The sequence below is a fragment of the Microtus oregoni genome, unplaced genomic scaffold (assembly GCF_018167655.1).
Source record: "Microtus oregoni isolate MIOR12 unplaced genomic scaffold, Mior012 000042F_ref0000377, whole genome shotgun sequence".
Lineage (NCBI taxonomy): Eukaryota > Metazoa > Chordata > Mammalia > Rodentia > Cricetidae > Microtus > Microtus oregoni.
In genome coordinates this window covers 16,963,753-16,988,959 of record NW_024543209.1, presented here as the reverse complement: position 1 = coordinate 16,988,959, position 25,207 = coordinate 16,963,753, and the positions used below count along the sequence as shown (strand labels likewise).

Below are 25,207 nucleotides of genomic sequence, written 5' to 3'. Positions count from 1 at the left end.
CAGGTTGTTTCTCAACATTTAAGTTTTCCTAAGAGTAGCAACTGAGTCTTTGGAAAGTTTGCTTAACATTTTATTTTCCTAAACTGATATCTTCTCAAGGCTTCATCAGACCTACCAAAACTCAACAGCAGGATGAACTGTTGTTCCATGGCACAGCTTGCTAGACAGGTACAGTGCCCTGGGTTCAATGCCTGGCACAGGTGGCAGGGATGGAGTGGAGATGACAAAAATCAAACCTACTTTCTAAACACTTGATGGATGAGGTCGCTCAGCATCCATGTCCCTAGTTTCTGGAAAGGCCACTGCTTTCTTCCAGCGTGCACTACTCTAGCAATGAGCTGGCTGTTACCCCTGACTCCTGCTCCTTGCTCTCTTTTCCTCAGTCTTGTTTTCTTAGGTCGTAGGTTTTGCTAATTCTCAATTACTTCCTTCACTCTGCTGGTGTGTTTCTCGGTATCAGGTGACAGTTATTAGGTCTCAGGGTATCTGAACACATGACTGATTGGCAGTACAGTTACCTAATATTCCAAATTCACACGATTATCCACCGGAATTTTGCATTGTTCCTTTTGAAAACGGCTGATAGAGCTGAAGCCATGAAATTCACTCCTGTGCATACTCACAGTTTCGCAGTGCGTGATATTAACCCTAGGGCCTGTGTCAGCCAGGTCTATACTCTGTGACGGACACACACCCCACCCACACATATTCCATTGCGTGTGCTGTATCACTCTCTTTTTAGGGCGTCAGGTTTTCTCAATCATTTTAAATTTCATGCTAATATGGCTTTTATTATATTTTTAAAATCATTGTACAAGGCACAATCTATAGACTTAAAGTCTTTCAGTCTAGGAATCTAAGTCTCTCATATTATTTCCTTAATAATTTCTCTAGGAGATTGTCTTGTATTATTTCTTCAGTAATTTCTCTAGGAAATGTCATCTACAACACTTCCTCTTAGGGACTCATTTATTTTGAATGTTCAAACCACCAGTTTGATATTTAGCTTTTTCTGTCTCGTTTTCCATATGTGTTATTTGTTCTATTTTACTTGAGTTTGTTTTCCAGTTTATAATTTAAGGTAAAAAAAAAAAAGCAGTAATTCAGTACGGTTCAGTCTCTGCCAGCTCTTTCTCCATCTTCAGTTTTCCTTCACAGGACACCTTCTTACAGATGTAGCATCATTTCTTATTTGAAGAAATGTCAAAGTCTGTCTCAATTTCTCTGCCCATAGCCTTCGTATTTATTTCCTTAAGGCTGAGAATTTATATCAACAAATAGTCATTTTCACTGTCCTTTTGGTATTAAAGAACAAAGCACTGCAAACATTTTTTAGAAGATATTTTATTTGTTTTATGTGTATGAGTGTTTTTCTCTTCATGTATACCTGTACACCATTAAGCATGGTGTTCACAGAGGTCAGAACAGGCATCAGATCACCCTGAAATTGAAGTTACAGACATTCATGAGGTACCCTATGGGTTCTGAGAATTGAACCAAAGTCCTCTGCAAGAGCACGTGATTGCTCCTAACTGCTGAGCCATCTCTCCAGCCACCAGAGACTTTAATTGAAGAGCGGAATATAGAGCAAATTAATGCTGGAGGTGGTGCCATTTTTCTCCACAGCCTTAGAGTTTCTATTCAGTTGGCTACAAATATCCAAAATTGTAACAGTGTAATGGTAACAGAATGATACAGTGGTTCCTAACAGTTCCATAGCATGGAAAATAGAAATGCAGATCAGAAATTGGGGTTCAACCTGAAGATCTGAAAAACATTGGCTCTTATCTCTACCTCAGTTCAAAATGGCTATCCTGCCTCCAGGAATCTCAGAATGAGACTGAAGGAGAGCTGTCTCCCAGTCTTATATTCCTCTCTAGGGCTGGGATTAAAGGTGTGCACCACTGGGATTAAGGGCATGCACCGCCCAGTTTCTATGATAAACTAGTGTGGCTACTGGGATTAAAGGTGTGAATTACCTACCACTGCCTGGTCTGTAAGGCTGACCAGTGTGACTGCTTTACTCACTGATCTTCAGGCAAGCTTTATTTATTAAAATATAAATGAAATATCACTATAGTACCCCAAAATTATGAACGAACCCATACACATTAGGGAACATATTCCATATCATCCTACATCTACTTTCCTGTCATACATGGTTCTTCATAGATGAGCACAAGAATTTGGTAGCATAAGAGAGAAGAAGGCTCGGTCAAACTGCAGAGCTCCTAACAAATAAATTCATGGAAACAAAAGCTCCTGATCCCTTTGCATAGTACTTGATGTTTATGTGAAGGAAACACAGACCCACTCACTATAAAAGTACCCTCTTCTCATTTCTACTTTACTCACAGTCATTAATTTGCATGGATTATAACTTGTAAAGTAATTCAAGGATTTTTCAATGTGATGATAAATATGAGGGACAGTTTTTTACAGAAAAAAGAAATGGTCTACTGTGACATAAACCTACTTCTTTCTTCTTTAAGGACAATCAAAATCACATTTTAAAAATCATAGAAGCATGTATTTCCTTAGTAAAACTCAGAAGAAAAGAACAACTTGCTAGATTAAGTCTGTGAACAGAAAGAAGTGTGTAAATAAGTTTCAATTAGCTAGTTTTACACTTGTCTTCTAACTAGTCATGATATAAAGAAATCCACAGATAAAAATAGAGGCAAAAGATAACAGATGAGAGTCCATGTCCCCCTGGAAATTAAAAATATCTTAGAAACTGCCTGTGAAACATGGCAAGAAATGAAGTCATTGTCCTAATTTTTGAATCAGAATGAATCTGGCAATAGCTGTCGGGTATTCCCAAAGGAAAGTCCCTTTCTGAACCCTCCCCCATCCTTCTCTATCAGTGTGCTCAGCACTGGCCAACACCTGCTTACTCTGGCTTCCCTGGTGGTGGTGGAAGGTGGGTTGTGACCAACTGGGATGTTCAAATGTGAATGTTTTAACTCAACAATCAATTCAAAATCTGGTCTGGTAACACAGGAGACAGAGTACTACAAACTGATGACATGCCAATATTTAGAAGTAGAAACTGTTTAACTGTTTAAAAGTATGTAAGAGTATAAGTTGATTATTTATATCATAAAAGTAAAGTCTGAACCTCAATATCAGACAAGGCTCATCTATACATTAATTTAAAATATGTAAATGTTGCCACTTATAGTCTTGAAAATAATTTGATTCCTTAGGTAAGCCAACTAAAATCTCATTTACATTGTTAATTTGCCTAGCAAATAATTCTCAGTATGTAAAAATCAAAGAAGTTTGAAGCAAAGCAAATTCTAATTTTGTATCTTGTGATTTAAGTTAGAGGAAATGATGAGGGTGTAAAACAGAATATTATTACAAATATTTAAAAGGTAATTCTGGGGAAACACTGTCTTTTTGAGTCACTGAATTTTCAAAATTCTATTTTTTTAAAAAAATTTCATTTTCACAAATTTATTGAAGTAGTAACATGTATGCAATCACTGACTAGTATTCTCTCGAGTTTCAACACCTTGTAATATTTATGCTTTCTTAGTAGTTTTAGAAAGTAATTCTGAAATGTTGAAATAAAGATATTCAATGAGCTGCAATAACAGAGAAAATTGGACTCACCATTTTTTCAGTCTTGTGTTTACTGCCAAAGCAGGTTTGTGAAATAACTTGGGAACAGAATAAGGACCCTGATGTACATCTGACTCATCAGTTTGGTTACGGGACTCTACCAGGAACCTGGACTGATTACATAGCATCTGCTAGCACTGGGTTGGGGTTTATGGAGTTTGGGGATATAGCTCAGTTGGTAAAGTGTTTACCTAGTATATGCCCTGGGTTTGATCTCTAGCACACACAAACCAGTTTGGTGGCACAAAAGACAACACAGGACAAGACATTTCAAGAGTCATTTATCTTGAATGAAAAAATACATATATGCACTCCAAAATTTGATTTCTCAGGAAGACTTTCATGTAACTTAGACTGGCCTCAGAGATAGCCAATTAGCCAAGGCTGGTCTCCCATTCCTCTAATCCTCTTTCTCTTTCCAAGCACTGGGAAGAGGAAATAAAGATCTTAAAACAATAGAAAACATAGATTGTCTATAAATACGATTTACAGTGAGAGTAGTACTTGGGAATTTTAAGGTTTAATGACTGTGTTTGGAAGATATAAAATCAATATTCTTAGCTTTCATTTCACAAAACCAACCAAGAGGAAGAAATCAAACCCTAAGTAAAACAGAGAGGAAATAAAAAGTATAAGGAGGAAACAATAAAAAAGGAAACAATAAGGAAAAAAATCAATAAAAGTAAGAGACACATCTCCGAGAAACTAAAATTACTTAGGTTCTAACTAATCTGAGAAGAAAATAAGGAGATAACATGATCAACTTCTAGCATGAAAGATGGGACACCATGACAGAACCTACTACCAACACTAATGTCACCTTGAGAATATACTATACACAGTTTTATGCCAGTATTTATAACTTAGATGACACTGGAGAGTTTTTTAAATGATAAAAATGGACCTAAGAAGAAACAGAAAATCCGAATGCATTTCTACTTATCACAAAATTAAACTCCTAGTTTATATCTTTTACCTCAAGAGAAAACAGGACAAGACAACACAACCCAGGTTCAGATGGCTTCACGGCAGATCCTACTAAACACATTTAAAAAATAAGATTAATGTTACAGAAACTATTATACCAAACAAAAAAGTCAGAAGTTAGAGTCTAGCATATTCTAAAATCAAAGAAACTGATTACAAATGAACTCTATACTAATATCTCCCGTGAATACAAAGATGATGTTTTCTTAATAAAACATTACCAAACTGATCCAACAATCTATGGGAAGGATTATTCCTCCATGTTTTAATTCAAGAGTGATCTGAAATGCAAATATCAACACACTGAATCACACTAAAGGAATAAATGATAAAAAAAAACCCTCATGGTGGTCTTCGTAGATGCAGAAAACTAAGTAGATAAATCAAATACTCCCAAGTACTTACAGTTCATATATTTTCCAAAGAATGGATGTTTTCCCAATAAAACTGATAATATAAGTTACAGATTCCTGTTCTCACTTCCTCAACTCAATATACTATGGAAGCCTGGTCAGTAAAGAAGGACAAACAAGAGAAATTAAAGGCATGTTTGTTGTAAATAAGGAAGGAACCTAACTCTTCTGCAGATAAGACATTCCACAGAAAATACAAAGAAATCTAATTAGTCTATGAGGGTATGGAGGTCTAAGAAAGCTTGCAAGCTCCAGCAGCAACCTGGGAATGTCAGTTGTATTTTTATGTATTAATAATCAACAATCCAAAAGAGATACCAGAAAATAAAACACACATAAAGTAACTTCACTAAGAAAAGAGTTAAGTGGCAAAAATAAGACAAATCAAGGAAGTGTTCATAAATTTTGCAAAGAAAAATTAAACAGAAAGATTAAAATATCAGTGATTTCAAAACTATAAGTGGAATTTCACACTAGCATATGAAGTACTGGGTTTCAGCATGGCACCTGACCATGTATGTGCCATGACACTTTATTCCTGTTTACTCCCCACTATTCCTTCCCTAATGCTTCCTTTCTTCCCCAGCGAGCCCCCCTGTTTCCCTTTTACATTTAGTCCATCATTCTATCTCCTACCACCCTAAGATCCCTTCTCCCTTCAGGTGCCTTTCTAGTTTCATGTCCTATGGATACACATATAAATGCACACAAATAGAAGAAGATAAGTCTTTCTAAACAAATAATTGAAGAGATAAGTCACAGATTAGGAGAGCATACTTCTGAACCATGTGTCTTGTCCCCCAAACCATTTCAAAATCTCTGACTTACTAATAAAAAGACAAAACAACAGTCGAGACTTTAATCACCACTTCACTAGAGAATAAACTAGCTAGTACATGTGGAACGATTGGGTCTAGGAAAAACAAATTAAAACTACAAAGCCAGTAGTGTGGCTGCAACTTAAAGAAGACAAGAGCAGATGTAGGTGCACAAGATGAACACTGAGCCTGCATTCATAGTAAGACGGGGTGTAATGTGGTGTGGCCATTTGAAAAACATGTTGGCAAGTCCTTAAATAGTTAAGCAGAACATGCAGGGTAACCCAGGAACCATATTATAAGGTATCTATCTAGGAGAAGTGGATATTGGAGAAGTGGATTTTCAGAGTGGATTTCCTATTATTCTTTATAACAGGCCAAAATTAGAAACAGTTAAAGTGCTTACTAGCTGTTGAAGGCATGAACAAAATATGGCAGTTCCATATATTAGAAAGAGAACTGTCCACTATCACATGTACATAAGTAAACAATAAATGAATCCTTTTAAAAACCTTAAATCTCCTGGGCTTTAAAAAAAAAAGTATCAAGAAGCCCAAAGTAGCTGGGACAGAACCCATTGCTTGGGCATCTACTCCCAGTCTTCTGACCTGTGCATCTGGAAGAAGTTTGTTTCTTCCCACAGCTGGATGTATTAGCACTACTGCTGCAGGCCCAGGGTGAGTGACTGAGTGAACTTAGCCTTTGGCGGCTTTGTTAGTAAAAGCATTCAGTGGTAAGTTCACTCAAGGGGATGCAGTGCTCGGAAGGGTACCTGCTGAACAGGGCCTACATGTGTCTCCCACCCTCACTGAAACCTTGTCAGAGAAATAGAAACACCTAGTGCCAGGCAATGCATGGACAATTTACAGTTTGCTGGAGACAACTTCTTGTAAGTCTCCAGGACAAATGGGGAAATATCATTAGTGGAATAAGATTCAGAGAGGTGAATTACAGACAGTTACACAATTAGGATATATTAAATGAGGGTCCTAGTCTGAAGTTTTTAATCACTCCCTAAGGCTGTCTTCTCTCTGACCTGTGTCCACATGTGTTCACTGCATGACTGTATTAGAAGTTTTAGTGGATCATAAGTTCACTGAGAACAAAACTTATTATTCATAATAGTTTTTCTCCAGTAATTTAATGCAATGTAAAAACTTGCTTGTATTTTTGCAGTAATATTTCAGAGCAGAGATATCTACGCTCTTTCTAGAGGTTAAGAGACTTGTCAAAGGCCACCAGGCTATTTATTGCTGGTGCAATCACAATTTAGACCTGAATCTTCCAGCCCTCTCAGTGCCCTGTCCACTGCTCACATGAACACAGAGGCAATTTAAAACTAAATGGCTCCAGGCTACATTTATTCTTTCTAAGACCTTATTGTTGCCTTTATTATTCTCATTATTCTTCTAGAAATGAATGTGATTATCCCTATATTCAGATGGTTTGTAGAAAACCTAGCAACAATCTCAGAGGAAAGAATTCATGTTAAACCCAGACAGATTTGGGTTCATTAACAGTCTTGCTACCAAAAGTTACTTCAAAGATCCCAGCTTTAGCCCCATCTTCTCCAAGCTTTAGCCCCATCTTGGAGAAGATGGGGCTCACAGCACAACCCTTTAAATGATGCCTACTTTCTTCCACTCTTCATGAGACTTAGGCAAGGACCACACTCACACCAACTCTTCATCCTAGCATTTCCACAGCCTGTTTCTGTTTACGGTCTTCTCAGTTGGTGCCCTAGGTAAGTGCTAGGAAATCACAGGAGAACAGGATCAGAGTATAAATGCCACCAAAGGAGACTTGACATAGCACAAGTGGTTGTACTTTTCTTTGTCACAAATTATATTAACTAAAACTGCGAAACATGGGAATTTGTGAGTGGTTTATGAGTAAAGTGTGAGAAAAATTTAAAAACTCTAGACTTGAAAAATATTCTGACAGTGACAAGAGTCTTAAAATGTGTAGTGAAGGGTTTCACCAGCATTTCAGTCTCTGAAGGTTTGCAATGTTTAAAATGATTACACAAATAAAAACATACTATACTAGCTGAAAACTAAAAACAATCTTCATTAAGACAAACTATTTTAAGTAACCAATTTAGGGGGATGGAGAGATGGCTCAGCACTTAAGAGCGCTTGTTGTTCTTGCACAGGACCAGGGCTTCGTTCCCAGCACTCATCTGGTATTTTAAGCCATCAGTAACTGTAGTTCCTGGGGATCTAATGCCCTCTCTGTTGTCCTTGGGCACTAAGCACACACATGGTGTATATATATATATATATATATGTGTATATATATATATATATACACACACACACACACACACACACATATATATGCAGGCACTAAGCACACACATGGTGCATATATATATATATATATATGCAGGCAAAAAATTTATGTATATAAAATAAGATCTTTTAAAACAGTAAAAAAAAGTCAAATAAATAGGCCTAACTAACACTGCTGCACAAAACTTTCATTTTTGGAAAATTTGTTCAAATGGATAAATAATTATCTTTCTGAGAGTCTGTCTATTCATCCAAACTACTCTCCAATGCAGCACTCAGAGTCTAGAATACATGTATGCATGCGTCCATCTGTCTATCCAACTGGTTTCCTATATCAATCACCCTCGGTTCAAAATAGGAACATGTCTCCTTTCTTAGCACAATCCTGACCAGACCACTGAATGTACAAGGACCATATGCTGTGACTTTAATGATACTTTAATATGTGTAGTCTATTGTTTAAGGGTCAAATAATGATTAACAACAAAAAGAAACACATTGAAACCCTCCTGCCTGAAAAGTTCATACAAAAAGCTAGAGCATAATGATATTCCTAGAGGTTAGGTGTGGTACAGTACTAAGACTGCTGAGGCTGAGGCAGGAGGACTACCAGGAGTTCCAGGAAAGCCTGGAGTACGGAGTGAGAACCTGTATCAAAAGCAAGCGCACATTTCTATAAATCAACAATTGTGAACTTTTCCACATAAAAATACCTATAACATGCATGACGCTTAAAGAGAAGTTTAAGTCTCCTTGTGTGAAGATGTTTTCAGCATTTCAACACCAAGTCATTTCAAGCATTAGGCAAAATTTGACATTGACACAATGATTATTTAGCCTCTTTTTGGGGTAAGTTTTTACTAATTAGCACTTGTTTGTTGGTTTTGCGAAAATAATTTATACTCTCAAGATTGCCACCCGGCCACAGGAGTGAGTGCAAGTCAGCAAGGACCATAAGAAAGGGTTCTTTAAGTCTTAGTTTTAGTATGGAGGAGATAAACTTGATGCAAAACATAAATGTATAAAAATATCTTTCTAGTGCTGCATGTAATATATATATATAAAATGAAAACTTAAAAAAACTTATTTTGAAATAATTTTTTGATATATATCTCATTTGATTATTTATTAAAAATATACAAAATTTCATCTGGCTTTTAATCTTTACTGAAAGTAGTAAAACTTTCAATAACCTAGAAAAACTTAATCATTTGTTTAATTGGATATAATTTTATTGTTAAGTAAAAAAGCAATCCATATGACACAAGGCAGGAATGAGATGAAGCCATGTGGGGAGATCAGAATTTACAACCACAAAACAAATGGCCGTAAGATCACTCGTGACACCGTTCCTGAAACTCGGAAAGAAGAACGGCTGTGAAACAGACAAGGGGAGGGGAGAGCCTGGGCACAGCTCAAGCTGATGGAACTGAAGAATTTAGTAGCATTTATTATAGTTGCAAACCTGGTATGAACCCAAAAGACACAGTTTTGCTTCAAGAAAAACAGTGTTATGAATCATCACTGTTAACTAAAAATTAAATAAACACCATGCTAAGTAAGATTTTATCCCGCGATGCTGCGCTTGCACTACACAGCAAGTATTTTGGAATAAGCACAAAACCTTACATAAGACCAAAGATATTGCTTTAAAAATTAAAAGTAAGCATACTGATCATACTGTTATAATATTTAAAAGGAGCCATATTAAATTTCACAGGATTCTCACATCTGTTATTAAAATCATTTTATGACACTGTGGGTTAGAGTGAAGGTATTTACTATCTATGGTACTGTTAACATGATTCTTATATGAGTTTTCCTGTTTCTATGGCAACATGAATTATAAGGTTCAATGAAGCCGGATTTGGTGATGTGTATTTTTCTGGTATTCAAGGTGAAAAGAAAATGAAACAGTCCTAACATTCATAAACTGCAGCGAATGTCTGAATTCCATTTAGAGATAAGATGATAATTACTAAAGTAATTAGAATTCTTCCCGGATGGAATTATTTTGCACACAGTAGAAATTGAGATTTGGAAAGGAAAGCATGGGCGAGTACGTTCAGCATCACTAATTAATTACAGCCGAAGCACTCTGCCACTCCAACACCTCAGAAGTCACTACACCGTTTTCTGTCGGCTGCTGACTACAATGGCAAAGAAAACTAGCCCCCGCCCCATCCCTTAAGTCAGAAAGATAAAGTAGGTGAAATCATTTTATTCAAGAGAAAATCCAATTACAGAAATAATCAACTTTTCCCTCTTGCTTTATTTTTTCATATTCGAAAGGGCATTCACATTAGCAGAACCAATTAAATGAATATCAAGACAGGGTACAAACTACAAAGTTGGGCAAGTTTCTTAAATCTTTTAAAATTAGACGATGAGAAAGAAAACTGCTTACTGAAATTTTAGAAATTCAACCCGGGATCACAGGATTCTCTAATGGGAAGCATTATCAGAGGGTGATAAACAGTCTTGAGAAGAATAATTTATAAGGTCATAATATAGTGCTTCTATTATATAGTCCAGTATCAACAACAAGTCAGACTAATTAATATTCTGTATGGATATGTTATCATTAAGTGTTGGTTTCAGGAGGGCTGGGGTTGTAGATTCAGTGAGTACATTACTTGCCTGGCATGCATGAAGCACTGGAATCATGCCACCTAAACTGGGCATGACGGTACACAGCTGCAGTCCCAACACTAAGAAGGCAAAGGTGGGAGTATCAAGGTCATCCTTGGCTACAGAGGAAGTTCAAGGCTATCCTGGACTATGTGAGAGTTGAAAGGAAGGAAGGAAGAGAGAGAAGGGGAAAGAAAGGAAGAAAAGAAAGAACAAAAGAGGGAGGATGAAGGGATGGAGGGATGGAGGTGGGGAGAGAGAAAAGCAGTGAAGCAGGCAGGCGGACAAGAAGAGATGCCTGTATAAAAGAACTCAAACAGTCCACTAAATCAAAGCAGACTTGCAATTATTTCATTCGTAATCAGTTGACTGTCTACTGCTGTTGCCATCATTGACTTCATCCTGATAGCTCAGAGTTGGCAGACTAGGGCTAGTGACAAATCTTCCCGTTGATTGCTTTATAAATGAGCCCCAGACTACCCATTCATTTACATGTTTATAGCAGCTGAGGCACCATGACAGCTCCAAGAGAAACCACAGGGTCTACAGAACCACCAGCAGTTACCATCTGATGGAACTGTACCCTGTCAGGCCAGGAATTTCCTGGATTTTGCTAAGTGCTTTGAGGGACACTATTGGGGAGGCAAATATAGTGCTCTCTGAAACTTCATGTGTTTCATGTACTCACAGTTCAGTCCTGGTCTTGATCCAGAATCTTCCTTGGTACCACCTCTGGTAGGTACCATTTTCCTAATTTCTCATCCCACCTATGGGATCTCACATGCTTTTGTCTCCTAATGAACTGCAGGTAGTCTTAGACTAGGCAGCAGCCTCACAGGTTGGAGGGTGGTGCTCTTTAGAGAAGTGCTCAGGAGGATTGGGGAACAGACAGGGCGCTGAATTAGTGAATTCAATACAGTGACAGGCTTGACTTGTCCTATCAAGGGCTAAGCCCTGGGTTGACTCATACCAGTTTCAGTACTTTAAAGCCCGAGAAGGTAACTCTGGCAGGGGAGAGGAGAGTGGAGATTCACAGGACTTTGTAAATGACGGGCTTCTTTGGGGGCAAAACTTAAACTTTACTGCATTGTGGCTGATGATGACATCCTGTCTCAAGTGAGCACTTTGTTTAAAAGTGTACGGTTAACTAAGAGCCCTTTCACCTTCAATTGCTGCCTCTAGAAATGAACAGAAGGGCAAGGCTGTGTCATTGTTCACGGCACATAGCTGGAGATTATGTACAAATTTCAGTTAAAATTTTGGGGGGAGAGGGTGTAATACAGAGTCTTGGAAATAAAGGCAAAAATGGGGGGGTATATAGAGGACTCTGGATACTGACTCGGGTCACAGTAGCCCTTTTTTGTGACCTGAAAGGGATAACTCTCAGCATTACAATATTATATTTTCACTGAACAGTGCCTCTCCACAGGCTTACTCTGAACACCTGAGAGGACCCCAGAGGCAGCAGGTGACCTCCAGCATCTCCCATATGACACTCACATGGAAGTGATGGTTTACGTGCTGAGCCCATCATTTGTGACACTATGTCATGGATACTCACTTGGCCTGAATCCCTAACTTGGAAGCTCTAGTCTGTTCTATTCCAGGCCATGCGGGCTGGCCTTTCACTGTGATGAGTGTTCAGCTTCCATAGCCATATGGCTCTGCTGTGGCCAGGCTTCATAGCCCCATAGAACCCCCATAAGGTCCAGCCACTGTAGCTACTAGAGAGGCAATCTTACACCTGACATCATGTCCAAAATCATTCAGGGTTTAGACAACAGCCCCAGTGACATCACTGCTAGCAAAAGATTTGAGGAAACTTGTAACTACTGTAGATCAGGATACCCCGTCTTGTAATATGTAGCCTGGCACACAAACCAAGATACCTGTGCCCTTCACACAATTCACATGTAAATAATGGCTCCAAAGACTCACAGCAGGCCATATGCCCAGGATCCTCCTTTGCTATTTACTGTGCTAGGGTTTGACTTAACCCCTTATCCAAAGCCCATCATGAAATGAATCTGTCAATGCTGTAATGTCAACATGGCTTCCTGTGGTGACAAGGTAGGGATTCATGTTCTTTTTATAGGGTTGGCTGCGAAAGAGAGCATTCCGCTTAGTTTCTGTCTTTGGGTAGGAATTCTAAGGTGCCCACCTATGACGAATGAGACCTCACTAGACATTGAAGCTGTAACTGCCTGAATTGTGGGCTTTCAGCTACTAGAACTGCATAAACTGCCTAGCTAAGTTACTGCACCAAAGCAGGGGAGACTAAGAGACCAAGACATCAAAACAACAATATGAGATACAGATAGGTGAAAGAGGGCAGGAAGATGGCTCAGTCAGGAAAGTGTTCCTAAGTAAACACCAGCATCGGAGTTTGAATTCCCAGCACCCACATATATAGCGGGTTGTGGTGATGGATTATGAATCCCAGTGCCAGTGAGGCAGAGATAAACATTTCCCTTGGGTCTGCTGGACACACAGTCCACCCAGTTGGTATCTCCAGATTCAGAGAGAAGCTCTGTCTCAAAAGTGTAAGGTAGAGAGTAATAGAGAAAGCCACCTAATGGTGACCTCTGGCCTCCAAATGTGCATATACAAAATGAACACAAGCATATAACACAAACACACACACACACACACACACAAAGTGACTGATGTGCACAAAGGAATGAGAAGTTGATAGGAATTGTTTCTCAAACCACTTTACTGAATCCTTGGGAATCATGTAGAATAATAGCTAATACTTTTATTAACAATAAAGGTTAATGACCAATTTCAATATAACAATTTTGTGCAAATAAATGTATATGTGCAAAGTACCTATGAGTAACAATGTAGCCAGCAAATGTGCAAAGGAGTCAGACTGCCAGCTAGGTTTCAGAATGGAGGAAGCTCTAATTTAAACAAGACTGGATCCAGGCTAACCAAGGACAGTGGAAGTCCTACAGGGAGCATGGAAACAACTGAGCACAAGAGAGCTGAGTAGTGTTTTCCACCATCAGCGAAGGCAGCAGCCAAATGACAAGCAGTGTCAGGTACAATTCAAGGCGAAGGAGAAGATGAAACACAGGTACAGAGAAACACACGCAGTTCTGATTCTTAGAAAGTGACACTGGAAGAAAGCAAAGACACAGGGAAGCGACAGGGATCAGCGGTCAGTGGTCTGCCACCTCCCAGTGTAGCTGCGCCCCAGCTAACAAGACATTACTGCAAAGATGACCATTGTGCCTCCATCTGTGATGCTCTGTAGAAAAGCACCAAAGATTTCTGATCAAAAGACTTCACGAAAGAAACCTTAGGTAGAAAAATACAACCTCTTTGCTTCATGGACTATACCATCTGTTCCCAAAGACAAGGCCGCACGTTCCATTTAGATTTCCAGAAAAGCTGTTCTTAACGCCTGATGATACTTTTATAAGGTGGCCATATAAATGCTGAATACAACAGAAAACCACAAATCAATGACTGAGCAAAATGCAGAGGCATGTACTGTCACTAAAATAGAGAAGGGGAACAAAATAATCTTCGAAGGCAGAGCAGTGAAGACACAACATCTTCCTTAGTGACTAGAATGCTTCATGTAGTAGGAAGAAAATCATGGCACGAAGCACCAAAATTACATATGTGGAGTCAGGAGGGACACAAACATCATATAGGTCCTCTACACCAGAGTCACTTTCTGAAAATGTGGTCAGAGAAGCTAATTAGGGCTCCAATAACTTCCCGAGGAAAATCCACCTTAGTCAATACTGGCAATTGAACTGATAATTGATTTAATCAGTGTCAAAGGAGGAGGATGCTTATGCCCTAACACTGAGCCATGTGTTGAGCCAGATGCTACAGCTTCTGGAAAAACCTCACTCCCAGATGCCAGGTGCTCACCAACAGCACCAGTTTTAGCGATGACAGTGTGCAAGGTAAACGAAGATGGCAAGCACTGAGACTAGTACACATCTCTTCATTTGATACTCCCGATATTCGTACAGATTATAACTTCATGATATTTTAAACTTTAAAAAACTTTTTGGATACTCAGAGAGGCTACATGGCTTCTCCTAGGTCATACATTATATGGAGGTGAGAGCTAGATCCTTGTGGTTTTAGTTTCAAAGTCTAAGCTCTTCATGCAATACTTCAGTAACTCCTGGTCAAGCAACAGAACTCGAGTAATAAATACATTTGTATGGTGAGCACTATAAAACAAATCCTAGGATACAAAATATGGATATGAGAAGGATGCAGGAAGCTTCTGTGGAAGCAATGTGTTAGCACAGGTTTAACCAGGAGATAGACAGAATAGAGGCAGGAGGGACCACATCTAGACACTACATAACATGAAAGCACCTGATGTTAAGCCACAATAAGACAAACAAAAACACAGGTGTGTGTGTGTTTGCGTGTAAAATTGATTAATTGGTAACTTTTAACCAAGCTGAGATTGTCATTTCAACTTGCTGTCAGTATAAAATCTCACGAAATATAGCACATTCACTTTTTTAGTACCAAGCAATGAATTCTAACATGTGCTTCCTGTTTATAGAACAGTTCAATTTGCAACATTCCCTGCATTCAAAAGACACAGGTGACCTGGCACCTATTAACACAGGTAGAGAGGCCAGTAGAACACACACTGAAGCGATGGAATAGTGAGAACATGAAGGAACATGCACACATGTTCAAAGCAGCAAACACTGGGATGTGGGGCAGAGCAATGGGAGTACTGGAGGGTCAGTTACATGAGTCAGGACCAGTGTGAAGGGGGCTGAAGGAAGCATCAAGCAAAGGCTTTGTGGGGAGTGGCACCTTTAGGGTGGATGGTGCTGGTGGTGCTTTCTGTATGGGATGGATGAAAGTGATGACGAAACACAGAGAGTCATAGTCCAGATAGTTACGGCTCCAGCTACAACAACGGCAGGGGAAACCAGCCAGATGAGAGGATCTTCACACCTACCAAAATCACTAGGGAAGTGCCAGTCATGTAAGAGACGCGATGGAGTGCACTGAAGGCAGGGACCACTGACGTCAGGCTTGCCTCCCTGGCCTATGACGCACTGTAAATGGCTAAAGGATGTGTTGGGGAAAGGGGGCAGACAAGGAAATGAGGCTGAAAGGCAGTTTAGATGACAGATAAATGGAATCAATTCATTGAACACATTAGAGAAGATGGGAAAGGAGCCACAGCTGACATGGAGTAGACTAAGATTGAGTACTCTGATACCAATTTCCCCTCTTTAGAATAAAGAGAAGATGAAAATACCTTGAAGAAACAAAAGAAAGGACTTCATCAGAAAAGTTTGTGACATTCCAGTCTGTTTCACCAAATTCAGAACACATGTCAAATTCTACTACGGAAAGAAAGAGAGCCTACCAGGGCAAGGCGTTTACCACCAAACCTGCTGATGGAGTTCAATCCCCAGGACCCTCACTGTGAAAGGGAAGAACTGATTTACAGAAGATGTCCTATGACCTCCAAACACATGCCATTAGATGCACATGCATACGTGTGCATACACACAATAAAAAATAAATATAATTTTAAAAATCCCCTAATTTGAGCATGTCCTTAAAAATTAAGTCCCTTGGACTGAGGATGTAGTTTGGTAATAGAGAGCTTACTTAACATGCAAAAATCCCTGGATTTGATCTCTAGCACTTTAAAAGATTTGAAAAAAAAAAAAGCAGCTAAAGCTACATGCTACCACGCAATCATCAAAACCAACTTCAAAGACGGAAACATTTGTGTGCACTGACTACAATAATGCAGTTTGATCAACTATAAACCCCTATTCATACACTGTAGTCTAAGGATAAACTAAACATTAAGTCCATATTCATTAAAACATAAAACCTCTACCAAAAATCAGTTTTGAATTATCTAATATCAAATGTGATGGCCGAGCATCGTATGTTGTATAGCTTAAGAAAGATGTGAAGATATGTTTTTCACAGTAACAATAACAGCAATCTAAGCTACGAAGGAAATTTGATATTAAAACTATACGTTATTCAGTTGGAAATTCAGTTGAAAAGAGTTACATGATTTTAAACCTGAAACTTTTTAAATGCAAATCTTCTGTTTTCATTACATTTTCACAATTTAAGCATGCCAATGGTGTGCATATTTCCAATAAATACAACAGCATGAGACTCCACACCAGCAGGACACCCACGAACATCTTTATTCACGGACGTGCTCCCGGTGCAAAGCAATGATATTACTTCAAATATTGTAAAATGTTTTCTGTGACTACCTAACCTAACCACAGGTTACTTCACAAATCACTGCTTTCCCTGTGCACTGTCTAAATCTACAAGGGGAAGATGTATTTGTGGTGCTGTGTGCACAACTGAGTAACAGCTCAGAGGTGCTCTTGGTCTGGTACAGTCAGTCGTTACTGACTCCAGATGGGAGAACACAGCTCTGGAAGAAATGCAAGAGACAGGGATGCTATGTAGATGCTGCTTCCAATCCTGGATCCAGCCCCTTGGCACTGGATAACTCAACTGTCACAAATTCTGGAGAGGAAAAAAAAAAAAAACCCAATCCTAAAACCTGGATACTGCAACTCTATGGATGCTGTCACCTTCCCTGGGCTCTCGGCAAAATGTACCATGATCTGCAGAATTGTTAGTTAGTTTCTCGTGTTCACATATCAGCATAGGGGTACAAAGAGCACGCTGTGCTTGAGACTGAGTCAATACAGGAGCCAGGGAAGGTGGGATAAACATTTATGTCATTTTTCATTACTTATTGACATGACAACTATGTACATTCAGTTTTTATTGAAGCTGGTAAGTCTGACAGGCAATGAATTTCTGTATGTTAATTCCAGATCCACATATGATACATAGTATATCATATTTCTAGAGGTGGTAAAAGGTAGCTTTGAAGATAAATATATTTATTTTAGATGCTGAAATAATAATCTTAAGATATAATATTCTTATAAATTTGAAGCTATTCATTGACATTTGCCAAGTGAATGATGATTTAGTAAAGTTATTCAATTTATTTAAATCCATAAATTACTTGAGATGAAGTATTAGTTGTAGCCACTGACTATTATTAGGCTATTACTTATTCTAGCTCTTTGTCATCTAGCTTTTCTCAGTAATATTGACTATTCCCCCCCCTCCAAAAAAAACCCCATACATTTAATCTCAGCTTGGCTGACATTCAACTCAGATTGAATGTCTCATACAAGGCTTCATCACAGGGACAAGGACTTCAGACCGTTATTGTTTTATGACTAAAAAATGAGTGACTTAAGACAAAAAGCTCAACATCCTTAAACTTCATTTCCATTCATTCTCTAATAAATACCATCTGGTGTGTACTTTAGGGATATAATACCCGTCAAAAACTCCATCATATTATGAGAAGCAGCACCGAGTTGATCTGAAATGCATATTTGAACAGATGTGTTTAAATTACATCTCCGTCTATCCACATGCATTAATTCAGAGCAAGTGTGTGTTGATTTAAAATGCATAAAGAGGGGGATTTGGAGATGCATCAAAAGTGAACAGCATCTCCAAGGATCAAGGCTTGAATTATGAAAGGTCATTACTAAAAATAAAGTTTGTGTTTCTTACGGGTTGGACTCGGGGGCTGTTCATGGGAATGGACTTCATGTTTGCTGTACCAAATCATGAACTAAAGCTATACTGTTCTTTTTTCAAAAAATAGTGTTTCCATGTAAAACATCCAAACTGTCGTGTGTGGGAAGAAAAAAATGGGACATTCGACATTGCAATACAGAAAATTACAGAACATGTCTGCTGACTGACACTACCAGCTCATGTGGTTCACTCCTCCATTTTCAACCATATTTAGTAGCTCTCTAAAAATTTTTCCTAAGAGTTCTCCAGACATTGGAAAGTCATGACTTCATATTCTGTAGATAAACTAAAAGTTTAACAAAAAAAAAAAAATCAAAAGAGAAAGCAACTACGAAGCTCATCAGTACTCAGCAAGGAACCCAACCCGCAGGAATGGGGTAATTAATCAGCTAATGTGTGCCCACGCTCTGTCACCATCAATAACGCTGAACTGGTGAGGGTCCTGGTGACCTGAGCATTCGCCACCAGGTTAAGAGGAAAAACAAGAAATCACTCAGTAGATCTCCTATTATGAACATCATTTGCTAAGATCATTCCACTTCATCAACAGGTAGACAGTTTTTGACTCAGCTCATCTGAGAATATATATGAATACACACACATACATGTTACTGGTTCTGGAATGTTTATTCCCAGATAATGCTATTACCTAAACCCTGGCTAGATCTACCAGATATTTTTTTAATCACAAATTAAAACAAACAATTAAAAAAAAAGGCTGAAAAAAAGGTTTCTACAGCGCCCATCTACCAAATTAACCTTCTTTGCCTTGTTGGAAGAGTTTAAGAAAATGGAGATGCTTCCCTGCTCCCCTATCCAACCTTCCTTTATCCCAATCATCCCGTTGCCCCAAGTTCTCCCCATCCTACCCTTCTCACTTTTCTCTCCCCATCTCCCCTTACACCCCTCCCACCCACCCTTAAGATCCCGATTTTTTGCCTGGCAATCTTGTCTACTTCCCCTACCCAGGAGGATAGCTATATGTTTTTCTTTGGGTTCACCTTCTTATTTAGCTTCTTTAGGATATCAAATTATAGACTAACTGACCTTTATTTATGGCTAGAAACCAATTATGAGTGAATACATCCCATGTTCATCTTTTTGGGTCTGGGTTACCTCACTCAAGATAGTATTTTCTATTTCCATCCATTTGCATGCAAAATTTGAGAAGTCATTGATTTTTACCGCTGAGTAGTACTCTAATGCACATATCTTAATTAAGGGAGCCATCTTAGGGTTGGGAAGAGACTTGGACCTAGAGGGGCTTCCAGGTGCCCAAGGCGAGGTCCCCAGTTAGTTCCTGGGGCAGCTGAAGATAGGGAACCCGAAATGATCCTATCCTATAGCCATACTGATGAATATTTTGCATATCACCATAGAACCTTCATCTGGCGATGGATGGAGATAGAGACAGAGACCCACACTGGAACACTGGACTGAGCTCCCAAAGTCCCAATGAGGAACAGAAGGAGGGAGAAGATGAGCAAGGAAGTCAGGACCAAGAGGGGTTCACCCACCTACTGAGACAGTGGGGCTGATCTATTGGGAGCTCACCAAGGCCAGCTGGACTGTGACTGAAAAAGCAGGGGATAAAACCGGACTCTCTGAATATGGTGGACAATGAGGGCTGCTGAGAAGCCAAGGACAATGGCACTGGGTTTTGATTCTACTACATGTTCTGGCTTTGTGGGAGCCTAGCCAGTTTGGATGTTCACCTTCCTAGACCAGGACGGAGTGGGGAGGACTTTGGACTTTCCACAGGGCAGGGAACCCTGACTGCTCTTCAGACTTGAGAGGGAGGGGGAGAGAAGTGGGGGGAGGGGGAGAGGAGTGGGGGGAGGGGGGAGGAGTGGGAGGCGGGGAGGAGGCGGAAACTTTTTTTTCTCAATAAAAAAAAAAGAAAATGGAGATGACCATGTCAGAGGAATTTCAGGTTGATTCACAGAGGACTCAGAAAGGCAGCAGGAACCTCATCTTTTCTGGAGCACACAGTCTCTACAATGTCAACTGACACTGCATTTTACTAGGGAAAACTCTCTCAAGCTTGAACTACTTAACCAAGGAATAGTAATAAATGCTCAATAATAAGACTGTTAAAACTTTACATATTTAGATATTTTTAAGTATTGTGCTAATTATTTTGTCCACAACCCAGTCACTCCCCACTGTTCTACCTTGCTGTGTGCACAGGAGGCTGACCCTCCACACACAGCTCCTTCTTTCTCACTTTACAGTCCAGCCCAATGAGACCCCATCCCTCTTCAGAGAGCTTCACGTGTACCTGGCTATGCTTATTCCTCCTCTAACCCAGTGGAGCTAAGCTCCTCCCCCGACACTGCTCAGTGTTATTCTAGGAAATCTTCCTTGAACTGAGATCACCTGTCAGGGCCTCTTCATGTTGCTGAGCCAGGGTCTTTCCGGGCATTCTACTATAATCATTACTAGTTCTTGGTTTTCCCACTCAGATGACTAAGTTCCTTAAGGATAGTGTGTCCATGCTGCTTTTCAAGGTACAACTTTCCCAGGGTCCAGAGCTCAGTGCCTAGCATAAAAGGGGTGCTGAATACATGATAATGAATCTGTTAAAGACTGACCAGTTTCCCCTTTGAAGGAAGAAAAATCAGATCTCACTAACAGCGTTCATCTGCACTTGATTCTTAACTTTAGGTAAGATTAAATATTAATACAATACACTTAAGAAAATCTCTGAAATAAAACTACATTGAATAGTATTCATTCGAAGCAAGAGACAGAGTAAGGCAGAATGGCCAAACAACAAGCTAGTCAGAGTGAGAATGGAGAAGAGATGAGCTGTCCAACTCAGCAGGAGCTAGCTATTTAAGACCACTTAAACTAAGACAAACCAAAAGAAAAGAGAACTGAAGACTCAAGTTCCAGCTGTACTGGCTGCCTTTCAAGTGTTCAACCGCCAAGCGCAGTCAGTTTCTGCCACGCCTGACAGCACAGGCTCAGAAAATGTATACCCCAAAACAAGTTCTGATGGAGGCCACTATGCTTTGTTGGTATTAGGGACTTACATGCTAGGCCAGCACTCTACCACTGAGAGATATCCTTAGGCCATTTTCTATTTTCTTGTTTTAAGTTTTTGAACAGTATCTCACTAACTTGCTCAGGCTGGCCATGAATTCATTCTGGAGCCCGGGAAAACACTGACCTCATGACCCTCCTGGCACATGCTCTCAAACAGCAGGAGTTAAAGGCCTGTACCACCACTTGCCTTAGACTCTACAGTTCGAAAGAAAATCCTGGGACAGGACTTGAAAAATAAAAACCCATCACTAGATCTGAGCTATCGTTTCCTCATTTTGCTCATGGATTATGGTATCATGAAGAGTGACTGAGGGAAACTGAAATCAGTTCTGTCTTTCCCGTCCTCCTGGAGCTCAAAGGGAGCTTGTTCAATGTGCATCCGTTGAGTGTTCTCCTCCTTACACAACTGCTCTCTTTTATTCACTGCTAATAACAATGCTGTTGTTATTTTTCAAATTGATCTGTGGGGAAGGAAAAGAGCTTTAGTGACAGTTCAAGACCTTGGGGTCCCAGACTACTTATATTGTATCAACTGAAACAGCTTCAGATTTAACTGTTACATACTGGGCCTTCCCATTAAATTTTGTTTACCCCCATTAAAAAAATGATAACTGAGGGCAAGTACACAAAAATCAAAAATCAAAAACAAAAGCATTCAAGAAAACACTGAGGCCTTGTGAGTGGCCTTCATGAAGCCCGTCATAGTTGAGAACACTGTCTGTTCTACACATGTAGCGGTGATACTGGACCCAACATTGGCAGTAGACTTGAAAACAAAATAAGTATTTCTCTCTTTTCTTTTTTAATTTCAGGAAGTAGTCTTATTGCTGAGCAAGAGCCTATGAGAAAGGATGTGGACAGCGGTCCTGTATTAGAGGATTCCAAGAAAGGATTGCTTCTGAGGGGCCCACTGGGTTGAGGCATAGAGGATGAGCTGACCCATTGTCTAGCTGTCCTACCCACAAGATTTTTATGTACTTCCCCACCCTGGTGTTGGACTGCAGTGTCAGACACATCTTTAGAGATGTAGCTTCCAGGCCACTGTGCTCCTTAAGTTGTTATGTAAAAGGAGAAGAAAGCAGAAGGCAGGAAACCAGTACAGGGGCCAACAGGCCTGACATTTTTACTACTTGGTATGTCAGGCCAGAACAGGACGGTGGTAGAACCTGGATGAGTGCAGCTTCTGTTCAAGACAGACTGGTTGCCAAGTTCAAAAAGCAGACCTGATCTTCCAAAGTCTCCATCCTAAACTTGCCTGACAATTATTCTTCTCCTGTTCTCATAATTTAAGCATTATGCTGTGCTGATATTCCTAAAACCCCAAACCCCTGAAATATAAAACAATTCTGGTCCCAAGGATTTTGGATAAAGGGTATTTACCCTCTATCATTCCTCTGTTCCTCATTTTCAGGTACTTGTATGAAACAAGTATTTCTTAATAGTCTTCTTAGTTTTAATGAATTGACAGTTGTCCATAACATTGATAACTTATTATTTGTAAAATCAGCATCAAAACTGAAATGAGTTTTTAAAAAAGTGAATAATTTGAATAATTTCTATGGAGTCCCTATAGATTAGAGTGATGTGGGAGTGTCATATCAATCTGTTGATTTCATTGGTTTAGCAATAAAGAAGCTGCTTGGCCCTCATAGGTTAAAACATAGGTGGGTGGAGTAAACAGAACAGAATGCTGGGAGAAAGAAGCTGAGTCAGGGAGTCGCCATGATTCTCCCACTCCAGGCAGACGCAGGTTAAGATCATTCCTGGTAAGCCAGCTCATGGGCTACAGCAGATTATTAGAAATGGGCTAGTCCAGGTGCGAGAGTTAGCCTAGAAGAGGCTAGATAGAAATGGGCCAAGCAGTGTTTAAAAGAATACAGTTTCCATGTAATTATTTCGGGTAAAGCTAGCTGTGCGGGCGGCCGGGTGCTGGGGTCGCAGCCCCGCCACTCTTATTTCAACATTAGAGGTTTTCACAGAAGTTTAGGAAAATGCATTTAATTATAGCCCCCAATAGTGACTACTAAGATGTGCTGTAACTGGTGATAGAGAACGGTACATGTGAGGGCTGGAGAGATGGCAAAGTGGTTAAGAGCATTCGCTGCTCTCCCACAGGACCCAAGTTTGATTCCAAGCACCTACCCTTTACCTCACAACTGCCTAGAACTCTAGTCCCAGGGCATCTGATGCTTCTGTGGGAGCCGGGCATACATGTGGTACATAGACATACATACAGATAAAATCCTATAGACAGAAAATAAAAATGAATCTCAAAAATTTTGCATGTGACACAAAAAGGTTTAGGTGGAGAAACTGACAAAGCTCATGGAATATAAGTCTATGTATTCCAGAAATGTGTTACTGAGTGAAAAATAACTTCATGCTCATGGAATCAGCTTCCAGCAGCTCTGTGCTGGGACAAAAGAGAACTATCACACTTGCCCTGTCCCATGTTAGTTGAATGGTTTAGGACTCCCAGTAAGATTTATGCCTTGCATTATACTGTGAGTATAAAGCAAGATTCAACTTTTCTCAGTAAGAGGAACTCCCTAAAAGAATCATTAGCAAATATTTATTAACAGTTTTGCTATAGACTTGATGATGCATTTTAAGAAATTCAACACCAAATTATATAGAAAATTTTGTTATGATGCAAAACATACCTAGAAGTTAAGTCCTTCAAATAAATGAGATGAAAGGGCTAGGAAGATGGTATGGTGACTTGCTGTGGGACTGGGTATCAGAGTTTGAATCTCAAAAATCAAATCAAATCAAAGAAGCTCACAGCCCAACTAGAAGGGGTACATAACTGCGAACCACAGAGAGACCCTTTCTCAAACAGGGTAGAGGGCCAGGAATGATACCCAAGCTTCTCTTCTGATCTGCACAGCTGCCTCAGGCAAGAGAGTTGGGGGGATGGACGGATGGACAGTTGGACAGATGAATGGATAGACTAAACATTCAAACCTAAGTACCAGTAAACTGGCTCAGCACATAAAGCTGCCTGCCACCAAGCCTAAAGATCTTTCTGTCCCCAGAACCCAACTGGTAGAAGGTGAAAACTCTTGCAAGCTATCCTTTGATGCCACATGTATACACCCCCCACACACACAAGCTATCCTTTGATGCCGCATGTATACACCCCCCCACACAAGCTATTCTTTGATGCCACATGTATACACCCACACCCCCCCACACACAAGCTATCCTTTGATGCCACATGTATACACCCCCCCCACACACAAGCTATCCTTTGATGCCACATGTATACACCCACACCCCCCCACACACAAGCTATCCTTTGATGCCACATGTATACACCCACACCCCCCCCACACAAGCTATCCTTTGATGCCACATGTATACACCCCCCACACAAGCTATCCTTTGATGCCACATGTATACACCCCCACCCCCCCACACACAAGCTATCCTTTGATGCCACATGTATACACCCCCCCCACACACACACAAAATAAATTAAACTGCAATAATTTTCTTTAAACTGAGGTTTAAACAAATCATTTCAAGTCTTTACACACTAAGGTCAAAAGGTAATCGTGCCATCTGTTTCCTTGAGGGCTTGCAATGAACACATTTTCTGAGCCCAGGCTACATTCGTGGGATGAGCATTTCAGCAGGGAGGGTTCCTAACATGCCACTTCAGTGTTGTTCTGTTTCGACAGAATAAGCCTCGCAGAAGGCATCATCTCCTTGTATGTGATGTGTGGACAATCTGCCACACTGT

General features: G+C 39.8%; 1 protein-coding gene across 1 annotated transcript in view; it reads right to left on the bottom strand.

Annotated features, from left to right (window-relative positions):
* Cdkal1 (CDK5 regulatory subunit associated protein 1 like 1) overlaps positions 1 to 25,207 on the bottom strand; it is a 532,123-nt gene that overhangs the window by 142,025 nt on the left and 364,891 nt on the right.